This window comes from Protopterus annectens, chromosome 7.part0 (assembly GCF_019279795.1).
Source record: "Protopterus annectens isolate FY-2018-M chromosome 7.part0, PAN1.0, whole genome shotgun sequence".
Classification (NCBI taxonomy): Eukaryota; Metazoa; Chordata; order Ceratodontiformes; family Protopteridae; genus Protopterus; species Protopterus annectens.
Genome location: NC_056739.1, coordinates 859391713 through 859404232, shown reverse-complemented (window position 1 = coordinate 859404232; position 12520 = coordinate 859391713). Strand labels below are relative to the sequence as shown.

Genomic DNA, 12520 nt, shown 5'->3' with positions numbered 1-12520 from the left:
AAATAAATATGTATGTATGTTTGTGTGTGTATATATATATATATATATATATATATATATATATATATATATATATATATATAAAGATATATGGGATCACTACAAAATATCGAATTACGGAATCCCGAGACTGAGTACCGAAGACCAGAATCTTTAGATTCCGTAATCTCGTAAACAAGAAATAAACGTTTAGAATGCATATGCAGGGGAGCAAGCCCCCCTGCACCCCCCATCACCTGCAACTTAAAATATACCAATTCTGAGATTGCACCACAGTGGAGTGAACAGCAAAATAGTGCCGTGCAGAGCGGACCGGAAATTTTGCCATTTACTCCACTGTATAATAAGATAACATAAATGGGGATAATAAAAATAAGTATTCCATAAGTATATGGAATGTTATGGAGAAAAGGGAGCACAGTTACAAGTGGAATAAAATAGTGTGCATTCTTGAATGATCATTTGTACTTTAGAATTGCTGAACAGTTAATCTCCCAACAGTGAAACCATGTGACAGAGGTGATACATTTAGTATCCCACCTCTGTCTTTCTCCTTGCTGTTGCACTACTCTCAGAATTTTATAAAGAGCTGAAACCAATATACTGTAAATATAAAAAATGGAACACTTTGTCATTTGTTCTTGAGAGAAAAATAGTTTCATCCACATGATGTTAGTAGAAAGATAACACCAGAGGTGAGAGGGATGTTATACTGATTGCAGAGCTGGTGTTGTAGTGAGGTCATGGGATGCATAAAAGACATATGATGCATAAATAAAAATGCAGTGATTGCACCCAAAACAGGTTTAACAGATGATTCCATTTCTGACATGAGCTGTACATACTACAGACTATCTTATGCAGTCAAAGTCAACATCCAAGAGACCATATTTTGAACAGCCAGTATTAGCACCAACATAAATTTTGTTGCCACTTGTGTGAACTAAATGATGTTAAGTTGTCAATCTCGCCTTCATTCTTGCTTGATGGGTTCGGAGCCGATCCCTCGGCTCCGACTCGGCACTTGCTTTAGCTCGAGAACTCCTTTTACCAGCTCGAGGCAGCCCCATATCCCATGATGCAAGGCAGGAAGTACCCAGATCTCGTTTGCCGCTTCGCTTGGGAAGTTTTCTCTTTACCAGCTCCTGGTAAGTAATTCACATTTGTGACATTTAAGCCCCTTTTTAGTTAAAAACTATTTGTTTTGATAGTTTAACTTTAAATTTAACTTTTTCTGACAGAAATCCCTGTCTCTTTTAATTTTTTAGTCAGTTAATTTCCTTCCCCCCCCCTGTTAGGGTGTGTGTGTTGGTATTTTTTACTAAATACCTTTTTGGTATTAGTTTAATTTAATTGGACTGGTGTGTGTGTGTTTTGTTAGGCACCATGTCTAAAGAGAGGGTTTCAGGTTTTAAGAAGTGTGACTCGTGCTGTCAGAAGATGTCTCTGACAGACGGTCACACTTCTGCCTGTACTGTTTAGGCCCTCTTCACCTGCAGGACTCCTGTGCTATTTGTCACTCCTTCAGCCAGAGAGTCCTGCAGGAGAGAGAATAAGTTGATTCTCAGGGGTCTTCTTAAGCCGGAGGGCTCTCCGGCTAAGTCGGCCCCACAAAATCAACTAAATCTGCCAAGACCCAGGCTTCTGTTTCTAAGCCTGTGGCCTCGGCTCCGACTCGTATAGGGTCGCGGTCAGCTCCGGCTGGAGCCGATTCTGGATCCACTGCTTCGGCCGATGGCTATCGGTGCCGATCTGCTGACCACTGTGGTGTCGGTTCCGACCGGCTCCGACACCCACGTGGCACGGCATCGGTGTCGGCTCCGATCGGCTCCGACACCCATGTGGCACAGGCATCGGTGTCGGCTCCGATCGGCTCCGACACCGTTACTTTGGTGATACATCGAGGCGTTCTGCCGGCTCCGAGAAATCGGTGCCAACAGGATCGGTAATATCGGCTCCGATGACCCATTCCAGGAAGAGGTCGAGGTCTCCTTCCTTGGGGCCGATACTTTCGGCTCCGGCCTCGCCTCTTCTATCGGAACGGAGCCATCGGAGCCGATCTTCAAGGTCATCCAGGTTGTCAGACCATGACCTAGAGAGAGTGGTCAGTAGATTGCTCAAGTCACAGGTACTGGCCCAAATGCTACACAGTCCGTCTCAGCAGACGACTGTTGGTCCACACCCCGTTACAGTTCCTCCTTCAACTCTACCCCAGAGCTTGGAGTTGGAGTCTTCGGCATGGTTACTGCTACGGCTGGAGGACGGATACCCCTTCTGTTCCTTCAGCCCCTACTCTTATCTCCTCTTCCTTAGAGGGATTCGGTGGTCGGGCTTCCATGGTCTCCTCCGAGGGGGTGAGTGGCATCGGACCCTTGTCCGAGCCCGCTCTTCCCCTTGGAGCCTCGGCCTTGGTGAGCTCGGCTCCGACATCTGCCTCGGAGACTTCCTTTTCGGTGGCCCCTGGGGTTCCTAGCTCTTCGGAGCGGGGTCTCTCGGACCTGCCTGGGAGGGGAGCATTCGAGGTGATGAAGAGTGTACTGGCCACTGGTATCAGTCAGCAGTCTCTTCCCGTAGCTCCTCCCTCTATTGTACCTGTTGACATCTCTGCCACTTCTCTTGCTACAGGACCCAGAGATCCTCCGCCTCAGGTTTCCCCATTGGGAATTTCCCCCTCTTCCGAGGATTCTCCTGATGTTTCGGGAGATCCTCCTAGGAAGAGGACTTGTAAGAGGAAGCATGTAGACTCCCTGAGTCTGTCACTGGATACTGACTTTGATGAGTCAGAGGGATCCCTAGATCCCCTCTGAGGATGTCTCCTTCTCAGACATCCTAGAACTTCTGAAACAGAGGGGAAACTGGACCACCAACAATCCCTCTGAGGATGAGTCAGTATACCTAGAGGCGTTTGGACCTCGGCCCGCCACCCCCTGGGTGTCTCCGCCTTCGACCCCTTATGCAGGTTATAGCACGAAGGCGTGGACAGCTCCTGGCTCTGTAGAGCCAGTCCCTAGGAGGCCTTCTAAATTTATAACTGCCCCTAGTGACAAACAATTCCTTACAAAGGGTGTCCCCGCTGATGCCATGGTGGTGGCTGCGCCACCAAAAGGAACTTGCAGATCCTTCCGTGCCCGTCCATCCTCCTAATAAGGACTCTAGGACCATGGATAGGTGCAAGCGGATGTTTTCCTCAGCGACCTTTGCTATGCGTTCGCTGAATTATCTTTGTCACTTCACCAGACTCCAGAGAGATATCCTGAAGGAGCTGGGAGAAGTAGTTCAGGATCCTACAGCTGCAGGGGCCCAAGAAAAGATTGCTTCGCAGCTAGGAACCCTCAATTCCATTGCTAACTCCTCCATGCGGCTAATATCTTATGCTGCTGATGGAGCGAGTAGAGCCCGAGGCACAGGTGTGGCTCTTAGACGCCAAGCCTGGATGCGGCTATGTGATTTTATGGATCCCTTTAAGGCGTCCTTCACAAATTCTCCCTTTGATGGGTCAGCTTTGTTTGGCCCTCAGGTGAAGGAAACCTTGACCAGGTGTGAGCAGGACGGCAAGACTCTTTCTGCTGTTGGAGTCTGTTTTTCCACCCCTTCTAGGCCTTATCCCAAAGGACAGAAGGGTGGGAAGATGTGGTTCCGTAAATCTCAAGGAGTCACGCGGATTCACGTGGTCAGTTTACCCCTAGAGGCAGAGGGGTAACAACAACAGACGCTCTAGAGGCAGAGGGGTCCAAGAATCAGGGCAACAGGGAGTCTCTTCCTGAGAAGCCCTTTCAGCATCCCTGAGGTGTTGCCCGGCTGTCCCTCCTTGGAGGCAGTCGGGGGAAGATTATCACTGTACCCAGAAGCCTGGCATTCCCTCACTCAAAAAAAAGACAGATGGGTACAGTCGATCATATCCAAGGGTTACATAATTCCTTTCGAGGAAAGTCCTTCCCTCAACTTCCCTTCCAGATGTACCACCGGTCTAAGGGACATTGCAGAGTTAGAGATCGCAAAACTACTGCAAAAGAGCCATTCAGCCAGTTACAATAGACCATTCAGAGCCGGAATCTACTCAAGGTTCTTTTGGTCCCCAAAAAGACGGGAGACTGGAGACCAATATTGGATCTCAGCAGACTCAACAAGTCTGTCAGGAAGACAAGATTCCGAATGGTCACTCTTCAGTCAATTCTACCCTTCTTACAGAAGGACAACTGGATGTGCTCAATAGATCTTCAGGATGCGTACTATCACATCAAAATTCACAGACGCTCCAGGAGATTTCTCCGCTTTCGGCTGGGGTCCAGTCATTTCCAGTTCAGAGCCCTGCCCTTTGGTCCCCAGAGTGTTCACCAAATGCATGGCAGTGGTCACGGCTCACCTGAGACGTCAAGGATTCCAGGTGTTTCCGTATCTCGACGACTGGCTCCTGTCAGCCACCACCAGGCATCAGCTTATACAAGCCAGGGATTACACAATAGACCTTTGTTCTCATTTGGGCATCTCAGTCAACTACTGAAAAGTCATCCTTATCGCCCTGCCAGTCTATTACCTTCATAGGCGCAAACTTAAACACTGTTCGGATGTCAGCTACCCTTACAGAACAAAGAGTTTCAGACATTCAGACTCATGTCAGGATCATTCTGGCCAGCAAGAAGGTACAGGCCAGAATGGTTCTAAAGGTGTTAGGTCTTATGGCTGCGGCCATCACTCTTCTTCCCCTGGCTCGATTCTACATGCGCCTCCTTCAGTGGATGCTGTTCACACAGTGGTCATACCAGCAACTCCCAATGCGTCACCAGATTCTGGTGACACAAACATGCAAAGAACATCTTGCTTGGTGGATCACATCGTCTCAGGTTCACCAAGGCAGGTGCTTTGTACCTCCGTCCCCGATAGCCACTGTCACCACGGATGCCTCCTGATCGGGTGGGGGTCATTATCAGGGCAGGATGGTTCATGGGACGTGGCAACCGCTCGAGTACCATCTGCACATAAATGTCCTGGAGATGAGAGCAGTGCTTTTAACGTTGCAAGCCCTCAACGACTTTCTTCCCATAGGGACAATTGCAGTCCACACAGACAACATGTCTGTAGTTTGGTATATCAACAAACAGGGCGGAACCAAGTCCTACCCCTTGTGTCGAGAAGCGCTCAGACTATGGCAATGGGCGATCTCCTCTCATCGGTTTCTGGTAGCAATGCATATCCCTGGGAAAACCAACATTATAGCGGACAGATTGAGCAGAGCTATTCTCATGCCTCACGAGTGGTCTCTCAAGCAATCCATAGCGGAAGAGATTTTTCTGGAATGGGGTCGTCCATGTTGCGATCTTTTTGCTACTCCCCAAAACAGCAAATGTCCAGACGTCTTCAGCCTCTTCCCTCTATCAGGCCATCCCCCCAGAGACGCTCTGACCCAGGATTGGCCCCAGGGACTTCTTTATGCCTTCCCTCCTTTTCCTCTGATCCCTCAGGTGATCCAGAAAGCTACCGTTTGAGAGCCAAATTGATTCTCATTGCCCCTTACTGGCCTCGACAAGTTTGGTTCCCGTTCCTCCATCATCACCTTTTGGTGCAGCCGTGGCATCTGGACCCAGTGCCAGATCTACTGATTCACCAATCTGGTCAGCTGCACCGGTCAATCCCTTCTCTCAACCTCACAGCATGGTTGCTCCACTTCCTTCCTTAGCCAGGCTTCCTTTGATCTCTAACCCAGTTAGAGATATCATAGTAGCATCACTAAACTCCTCTACCAGGAGGATTTACACAAGCAAATGGAAAAGTTTCTCTTATTGGGCTAAGGCCCAAAATATTGATCCTTTTACTGCCCCTGTTCAGGCAGTTCTGGACTTCTTAGCAGAGATTTTCCATGCAGGCTCCTCTTCTTCCACAGTCAGAGTTCAGTTGGCTGCTATTTCTAATTTTCATGTCGGGATAGCAGATCATAATATTATGTCCCATAGGCTCTGCAGGGCCTTTTTGAAAGGAATTTTCCTACTAAAGCCTCCAATCAGGAATCCTCCTCCTCAGTGGGATTTAAATTTAGTGCTGACATCCTTGATTCTTCCCCTTCGAGCCAGCTGTTTCTTGTTCCCTGAAATATCTTTCTTGGAAAACTTTATTCCTAGTGGCTATTACATCTGCCAGGAGGGTGTCTGAACTTCATGCTCTTTCGGTTCGACCCCTATTTGATTTTTCACAAAGACAGAGTATCTTTGAGAACTAATCCATCCTTTTTACCTAAGGTCGCTTGAAAAACAATCTGAATCAATCTATTGATCTCCTGTATTTTTCCTAACTATTCAGATAGAGCTGAACAAAGCTACATTATCTTGACGTCCACCGTCAACTTAGATATTATTTGGACAGAACAAAAAAATTTAGAAAATCTGATCAACTTTTTGTTTCCTATGCGGATAATAAAAAGGCCTTCCTGTTTCTAAAGTGACTTTGTCCAGATGGCTTTCTTCGGTCATCACTGAAATTTATACGATCAGGGGAAAACAGCTGTGCTCAAAACCTAAAGCACATTCAACTAGGAGTTTAGCTACTTCTACAGCTTTTCAAGCTAGACTGCCTTTAGACACTATTTGTGCAGCGCCACTTGGGCCACTCCTCACACTTTTGTTTCCCATTACAAATTGGACTTGGCCTCCAGGGACAGAGCCAGTTTTGGCTCTACAGTCCTCAAGAGTTTGTTCCATTGAGCCACCCAGGATAGAGGTGCTAGGACGGTCCCATCAAGCAAGAATGAAGGCGAGATTGACAACTTAACATTAAGAAGTTATGTACCTACCATAACGTTCCATGTTAGTTGTCTTCTCGCCTTCTTTCTTGACCCTCCCTCCTTCCCCCTGGCCTGGACAGACCTTGTATAAGAAACTATAATGCTAAAGACCATTCAGACCTGGTCCTTTTTCCATTTGTGAGTTTCTTCTTCCTTTGGGAAGTATTGTTTATGCTTGGTGTTATTGCCCTTTTGTCAACAAACGAGATCTGGGTACTTCCTGCCTTGCATCATGGGATATGGGGCTGCCTCGAGCTGGTAAAAGGAGTTCTCGAGCTAAAGCAAGTGCCGAGTCGGAGCCGAGGGATCGGCTCCGAACCCATCAAGCAAGAAAGAAGGCGAGAGAAGACAACTAACATGGAACGTTATGGTAGGTACATAACTTCTTATTCTCAGATTTTCTATTTTACTTAGTTTCATGTGTGGTGTTAGAGCTGTTGTAAGGGAAGCTTTACATTTAGTAGACCAGTATTGAAATGTAACTGAAAAAAATACTAGACCGAGTCAAACGTGTCTGCTTTTTTACTATGCCACAGGCAACCTGAGTTTTGAGTAGTGGCTCAGGTGCCTGTAGGAGCTCATTGGCAGGATGACAGTCTGGAGCCATTGCTGGTTCTCCTATTTTAGTTGTAGGGAAGCGGCTGTGGTTCAGCACAAATGTGAAACCTAGTGGGAGTTCTAGGCCTTGCCCATTAAAGTTTATGCCAGCTGAACCAGTGTTGTAGTGCTTAGTATACCAGTAAAGCCGAGGGGAATTTTCAGTGCAGAGGGTTGTTTTCCCCTACAGGGACAGCAGAAGTAGGATAGGAGGAGCCCCAAAGGGAGGAAGATGTTGCCAATGAGGAGATGGCAGGTCATCTCATACACCAGCAAGCTGGCCCCCACCCCCTTCCACCTGTCTCTCACTGGGGAACGGTTGATAAGGATATTCCAGAGTTGGACCAGATGGGCCATAGGGCACTTACCAAGCCCAGGAATGTCTGGCTCCCATGTTCCTAGAACAAATAGGCCGATTTTGTGTCAGTAATGGGGCCACTGGGCAAGATCCTAGGAGAGACCATGTAAATTAGTAAATAAAGATAAATGATTTTGTCTGTCATATATCACTGGACTGTTCTTCCTTTTATTCTGCAGCTAATTTAGAATGCTTCAGATAAGAAAGATGGAAGAATGTACATATGCCCAAACCACGACAGGAGTGGATATTTCAGCTGATCTTGGTAATCTTCTATGTACACAAGTGTCCAATACTTTTGAAATTTTACAGTATAAAGCACACTGTCAGCCATTACAAAACCTGTTTTCACTATCAAAATGAAGATCAGTGTTGTAGAATTTTAGCTTTTAATTGTTCCTGTTTTCATACAACGGTAAGATACCTGAAAGGAAGTATTAGTTTTCTGCGATTTCTGGGCAAAAGTTAGAAGATATTTTCTCCTAAAATTTCAGACCATTAGCCAGTTTTTCTTGCTTTGCTCAGGTACAACTGTTGCCCTCAGGACTGTCTTTAGGATAAAGGGAGAGATTGCAACCATGAATGCATAAAGATAATATTCATTTGTTAACCAGTTAGGCCCAATGGGCACAAAGTCCCTTTCCAGGGGTGACCCAGAAATATCTGATTAAGTGACTTGCTCAAGGTTACACACTAGGTAAGTGAGGTCTGAGGGAATCAAACCTTTTACCATAGGAACTACAGCTGATAGCCTTAACCCTCTCTGGCAACTGCCAAACACATTCATTTCTATTATGAGGTAGATAGGAGAGATGAGAAAGTTACAGCTATGGCTGAAAGATTGTTCATAGGTAGGTACTAGGCTAGCATTATAAGGGTATTTCTTTTAAAGAAAAAAACAGCATACAAACTGAGTGTGTAAAGTTTAAGCACTTCTTAGCTCATGACGAAGAGTCATTTTAGACAGGCTAGTTATCCAGAAATGTAAATGCTAGTATCTTTGTAAGGAAAGATGTATGAAGCAAAATTATTTAGTTTTTGTTCTGTCTTCACTCTGTCTGTTGGTCTGTTTTCCTTGTAGTAGTATCCAAGTCCCTTTGGCACACAGGCCTAATGGTCTCACAGTTAGTGTCAGATACTGGAATGCCTTACAACATTTTCAGTTCTTGCTTTTTACAATGGCTAGTCCCATGATTTAGTTTCCCATCCCAGTAGTACTAACTCGCTCATTATGTAAAGATGTTTATATCCGTTGGTACACACACCAAGATAAGTGTGTGTGTGTGTGTGTGTGTGTGTGTGTGTGTGTGTGTGTGTGTGTGTGTGTGTGTGAAATTCTTATTTGCTTGGGGGGGGTATAACTGTAATAGTAAATCATAGTATTGGATCTCTACACTTTAACTGATTTATCCTAGCCACGGGATTCTTCAGCAGTCCCCTTTGTCATTAGGGTAATATAGGCTGGTCTTATACCAGCATTCCATGGAACCCTGAGATGCTCCTGTATGGTCAACAGTGCTGGCTTTCTTCAGAATCTGATCATTAGATCACTGCTGTGGTAGCCTAATCTACATGGAACATTCTGCCAAGGATTGGATAATCTATCCAGCTTCCAAAGGGGGACTGCACCTGACTTATGCCCTGGCCACTGTCCTGCATGAGGGAAGCAGGATAAAATCTGTGGCTAGGGTGCCAAAACGTCAGCACTTCCTTGCTGCTGAAGAGTGCACTGCTCTCTAGGTTTGGGTGATCAGTAACTAGCTAGAGCTTCTGCAAGGCTGGGCATGTAGGTAATCCCAATTTTTTTTTCCACAGCTTCAATTTTTGTGAAGAAGTGATGCTTTTTAGCCAGAAAAATAGGATGACCTTTTATGCAGTGTTGCAGTATTTGTTCTATATGGGTAGTATTCCACCCATCGACCTGACATCTAGTCTGCATACAAAAGTTTATAGCTACTGCCAGTATGTGGGATGTCGCACGTAGGTACTGACAACCTCAGCCATAAATGGGACGCCAGCACTTACCATCATCAGAACTTTTTCGATGCCATTTGGAAAGGTTGATTCTTGCATATAGTCTGTGGTTGGATTATTTTGCTCCGCTTCCAGCTTCAGATAAGTACTTCATTGGGGATTTATAATTTTGCTTCTGTCATTTGTTATTGTTCATGTCATCCAGGAAGGGCAAGTGTAGGTGTGGAAGGCAAATTCCACACAAGGATAGTCATGAGCTATGTCTGTTTTGTTTGGAGCCTAGTCACGATTACCATTCCTGTTCTATTTGCCAGACTTTGCAAAGCCATCTTTTGGCCTTAAACCTTTATCTGGAAAATCAGAGACTCAAACGTTTGGATAGGGATGTGATGGAGGGTTCCAGGGGTCCTTCGATAGAGCCAAGTTTGAAGAGGAAGGTTAGCAAATTACGACCTGAATCCTCTTCCACTGTGCCTATCTCCTCCAATGTTCCCCTTGAGGTAGGTGAAGACCTGGTGGTACAGGTGGAGGTCGGGTCCACTTCAGCGGGTACCTGTGGGCAAGCCATCAAGACTGTGGATTCTAGCATGTACGATGCCTTGCAAATGTCCAGTTTGGGTGACTTGGGGGAACCGTGGATTGGTCTAATGGAGCAGGGGGCTCGTGCTCCTCTACCCAGGGATCTATCTGATATTAGGCCCATGTCCAACCTCTTTCATCTGGTGGAGAAGCCCAGTAAAAAGAAACAGAAAAATAAGCACCTGAATATTTCATCCACTCCACAGTCAGACTGGGATGCATGTTCTCAGGGTCTTATTAGAGCCTTTATGGCACTAAGGCTTACAGCTTCTTCCCTCCCTGTTCCAGCATTCACTTCTCCTGTGCTGACTTATGGGTCTCAGGGTTTTTACTCTGTGCGGGCTTCAGAGGCGCAGGTCCTTGATTCTTACTGAAGATTCCTCTACTGATGAAGACTCCCTAGCATACTCCACCCAGATTCCTTCCCCTCTGGAATATGCTTTTCCTAAGGAAGAGTCTAATGGGGGAGATCCCCTGTAGAAGAGCTTTCTTTTGGGGAAACTATTAATAAGATGATGGAATTTTTTAAGTGGGGTTCCTCCCAAATTTCAGAAGCACAGCAACGTTACTATGAGCTTCTTCAGGTGGAAACCCCTACACCCTCTGCAGTTCCACCTGTTCTTCCTGCTTTTTTCAATGCTTTTGCTTCCACTTCCAAAAACCCTGATTCCCAAGCCCCTGCTCCTAAGAAACCTGAGAGATTTATAAAGTCGGAGATGACTGAAAGTTTCTGTGTAAATGCCCTTCTGCAGACCCAGTTGTGGTCTCTATAGCCTGTGACAAATCTCTTCTGTCTCCTTCTGCTAAGCTGCTTCCCTCTTATAAGGAGAGCAGGATATTGGGAAGGTTAGGTAAAAAAATATATATATTTCATCCACCTTGGCTATTTAGGGCTGTTAATTACCAGACATACATGTCTAGGTATTCCCTGGCTTTACTTTCTCTGGCATCTCAGGCTTTGTCCAAATTACCTGACTCAGAGGTTGAATCTCAGGTTCTCAATCTGCTGTCTGCATCTTCTCAGGTAGCTAGGCATTCCATTAGGTGCAGTTGTGATGACGTAGAGGTTTCTGCCAGGGCTGTGGCCTCTGCATCTGTTCTTAGACATCTCTATGGCATTACCTGATGACATAAAGGCTAAATGGCTTGATGCTCCTTTAGATAATTCTCCCCTTTTTGTTTCAGCTGCTACAGAACATTTCAAATCTTTGCAGGAGAAGGTTAAGGAACTCTAAGATTTAAAACATGTGCTTGTTTCCCCAATCCCAAAATTCCACAGGGATTTTCCTGCCAAGACTTACTTTGTCAGAAGACCTGCTTGTTCCTCCTCTAGTGCTTCTGCAGATTCTAGGTCTAAGAAATCTTCTAGGAGAGCCCCTCAGTCAAAATCACATGCTCCTACAGCTCCTTCTCAGCAGTCCTTTCAGATCAGGCCTGGATTTTGGACAGCCAAGCCTTTCTTCCAAGTCATAATCTTTCTTCGCCTCTTTCTCCCTTTCTGTTCGGATGGACATCACTCAGGACTCCCGGGTGCTTTCCATCATCCAGAAAGTGCTTTCCATCATCCAAAAAGGTTACTTTATGACTTGGAAGACTCTTCCACTTTTCTTAGGGAATCCCTCAACCCCCTTCCAGCCAACTTCATCTCTTTCCTCAGTTACTAGCTCAACTCTTCCTCCAGGGTACAGTCAAGGTTGTCCCTCCAGAACAAAAAGGAAAAGGATTTTACTCCAGGATGTTTCTTGTCCCAAGAAAGGATGTTCCTTTGTGACCTGTCCTACATATCTCTCATTTAAACACCTTCCTAAAAGTGCCTTCTTTCTGTATGCTTTGTCTGCAAATTTTTTCCTCTGGTTCCTCCTCGCTCATTCTTGGCTTCCCTGGATCTCAAGGATGCTTATCTGCACATCCCAATTCACCCTTAGTACAGGCAATTCTTGCATTTCTCAGTGGATTCTTTGCACTTTCAGATGTTCTTTGTGTTTCACTGTTGCAGTCATCACCTGTGGGTTATCCCTGCTGTGGTATCCCTCAGCCGGCCCGAATACCAGAGTCAGTGATTTTCTGCATCGGCTGTTGTTGCTCGTTGACTGACATCAGGTAGTCAGTGCTATAAAATAAGGCAGCTGATGCCTTTACATCAGTCTTTCTTGCTGTGGAGCCCATAGCAGAAGCAGTTTGCAAGTGTGCTGGTCGGTTGCTACCAGAGCTCGAATTACATCTGAAAACATCTAAAGTGA

At 45.8% G+C, this 12520-nt stretch overlaps 1 protein-coding gene across 1 annotated transcript in view; it reads left to right on the top strand.

Annotated features, from left to right (window-relative positions):
- Positions 1 to 12520, top strand: part of IPPK (inositol-pentakisphosphate 2-kinase) — an 828159-nt gene that overhangs the window by 488489 nt on the left and 327150 nt on the right. The window lies entirely within an intron of this gene.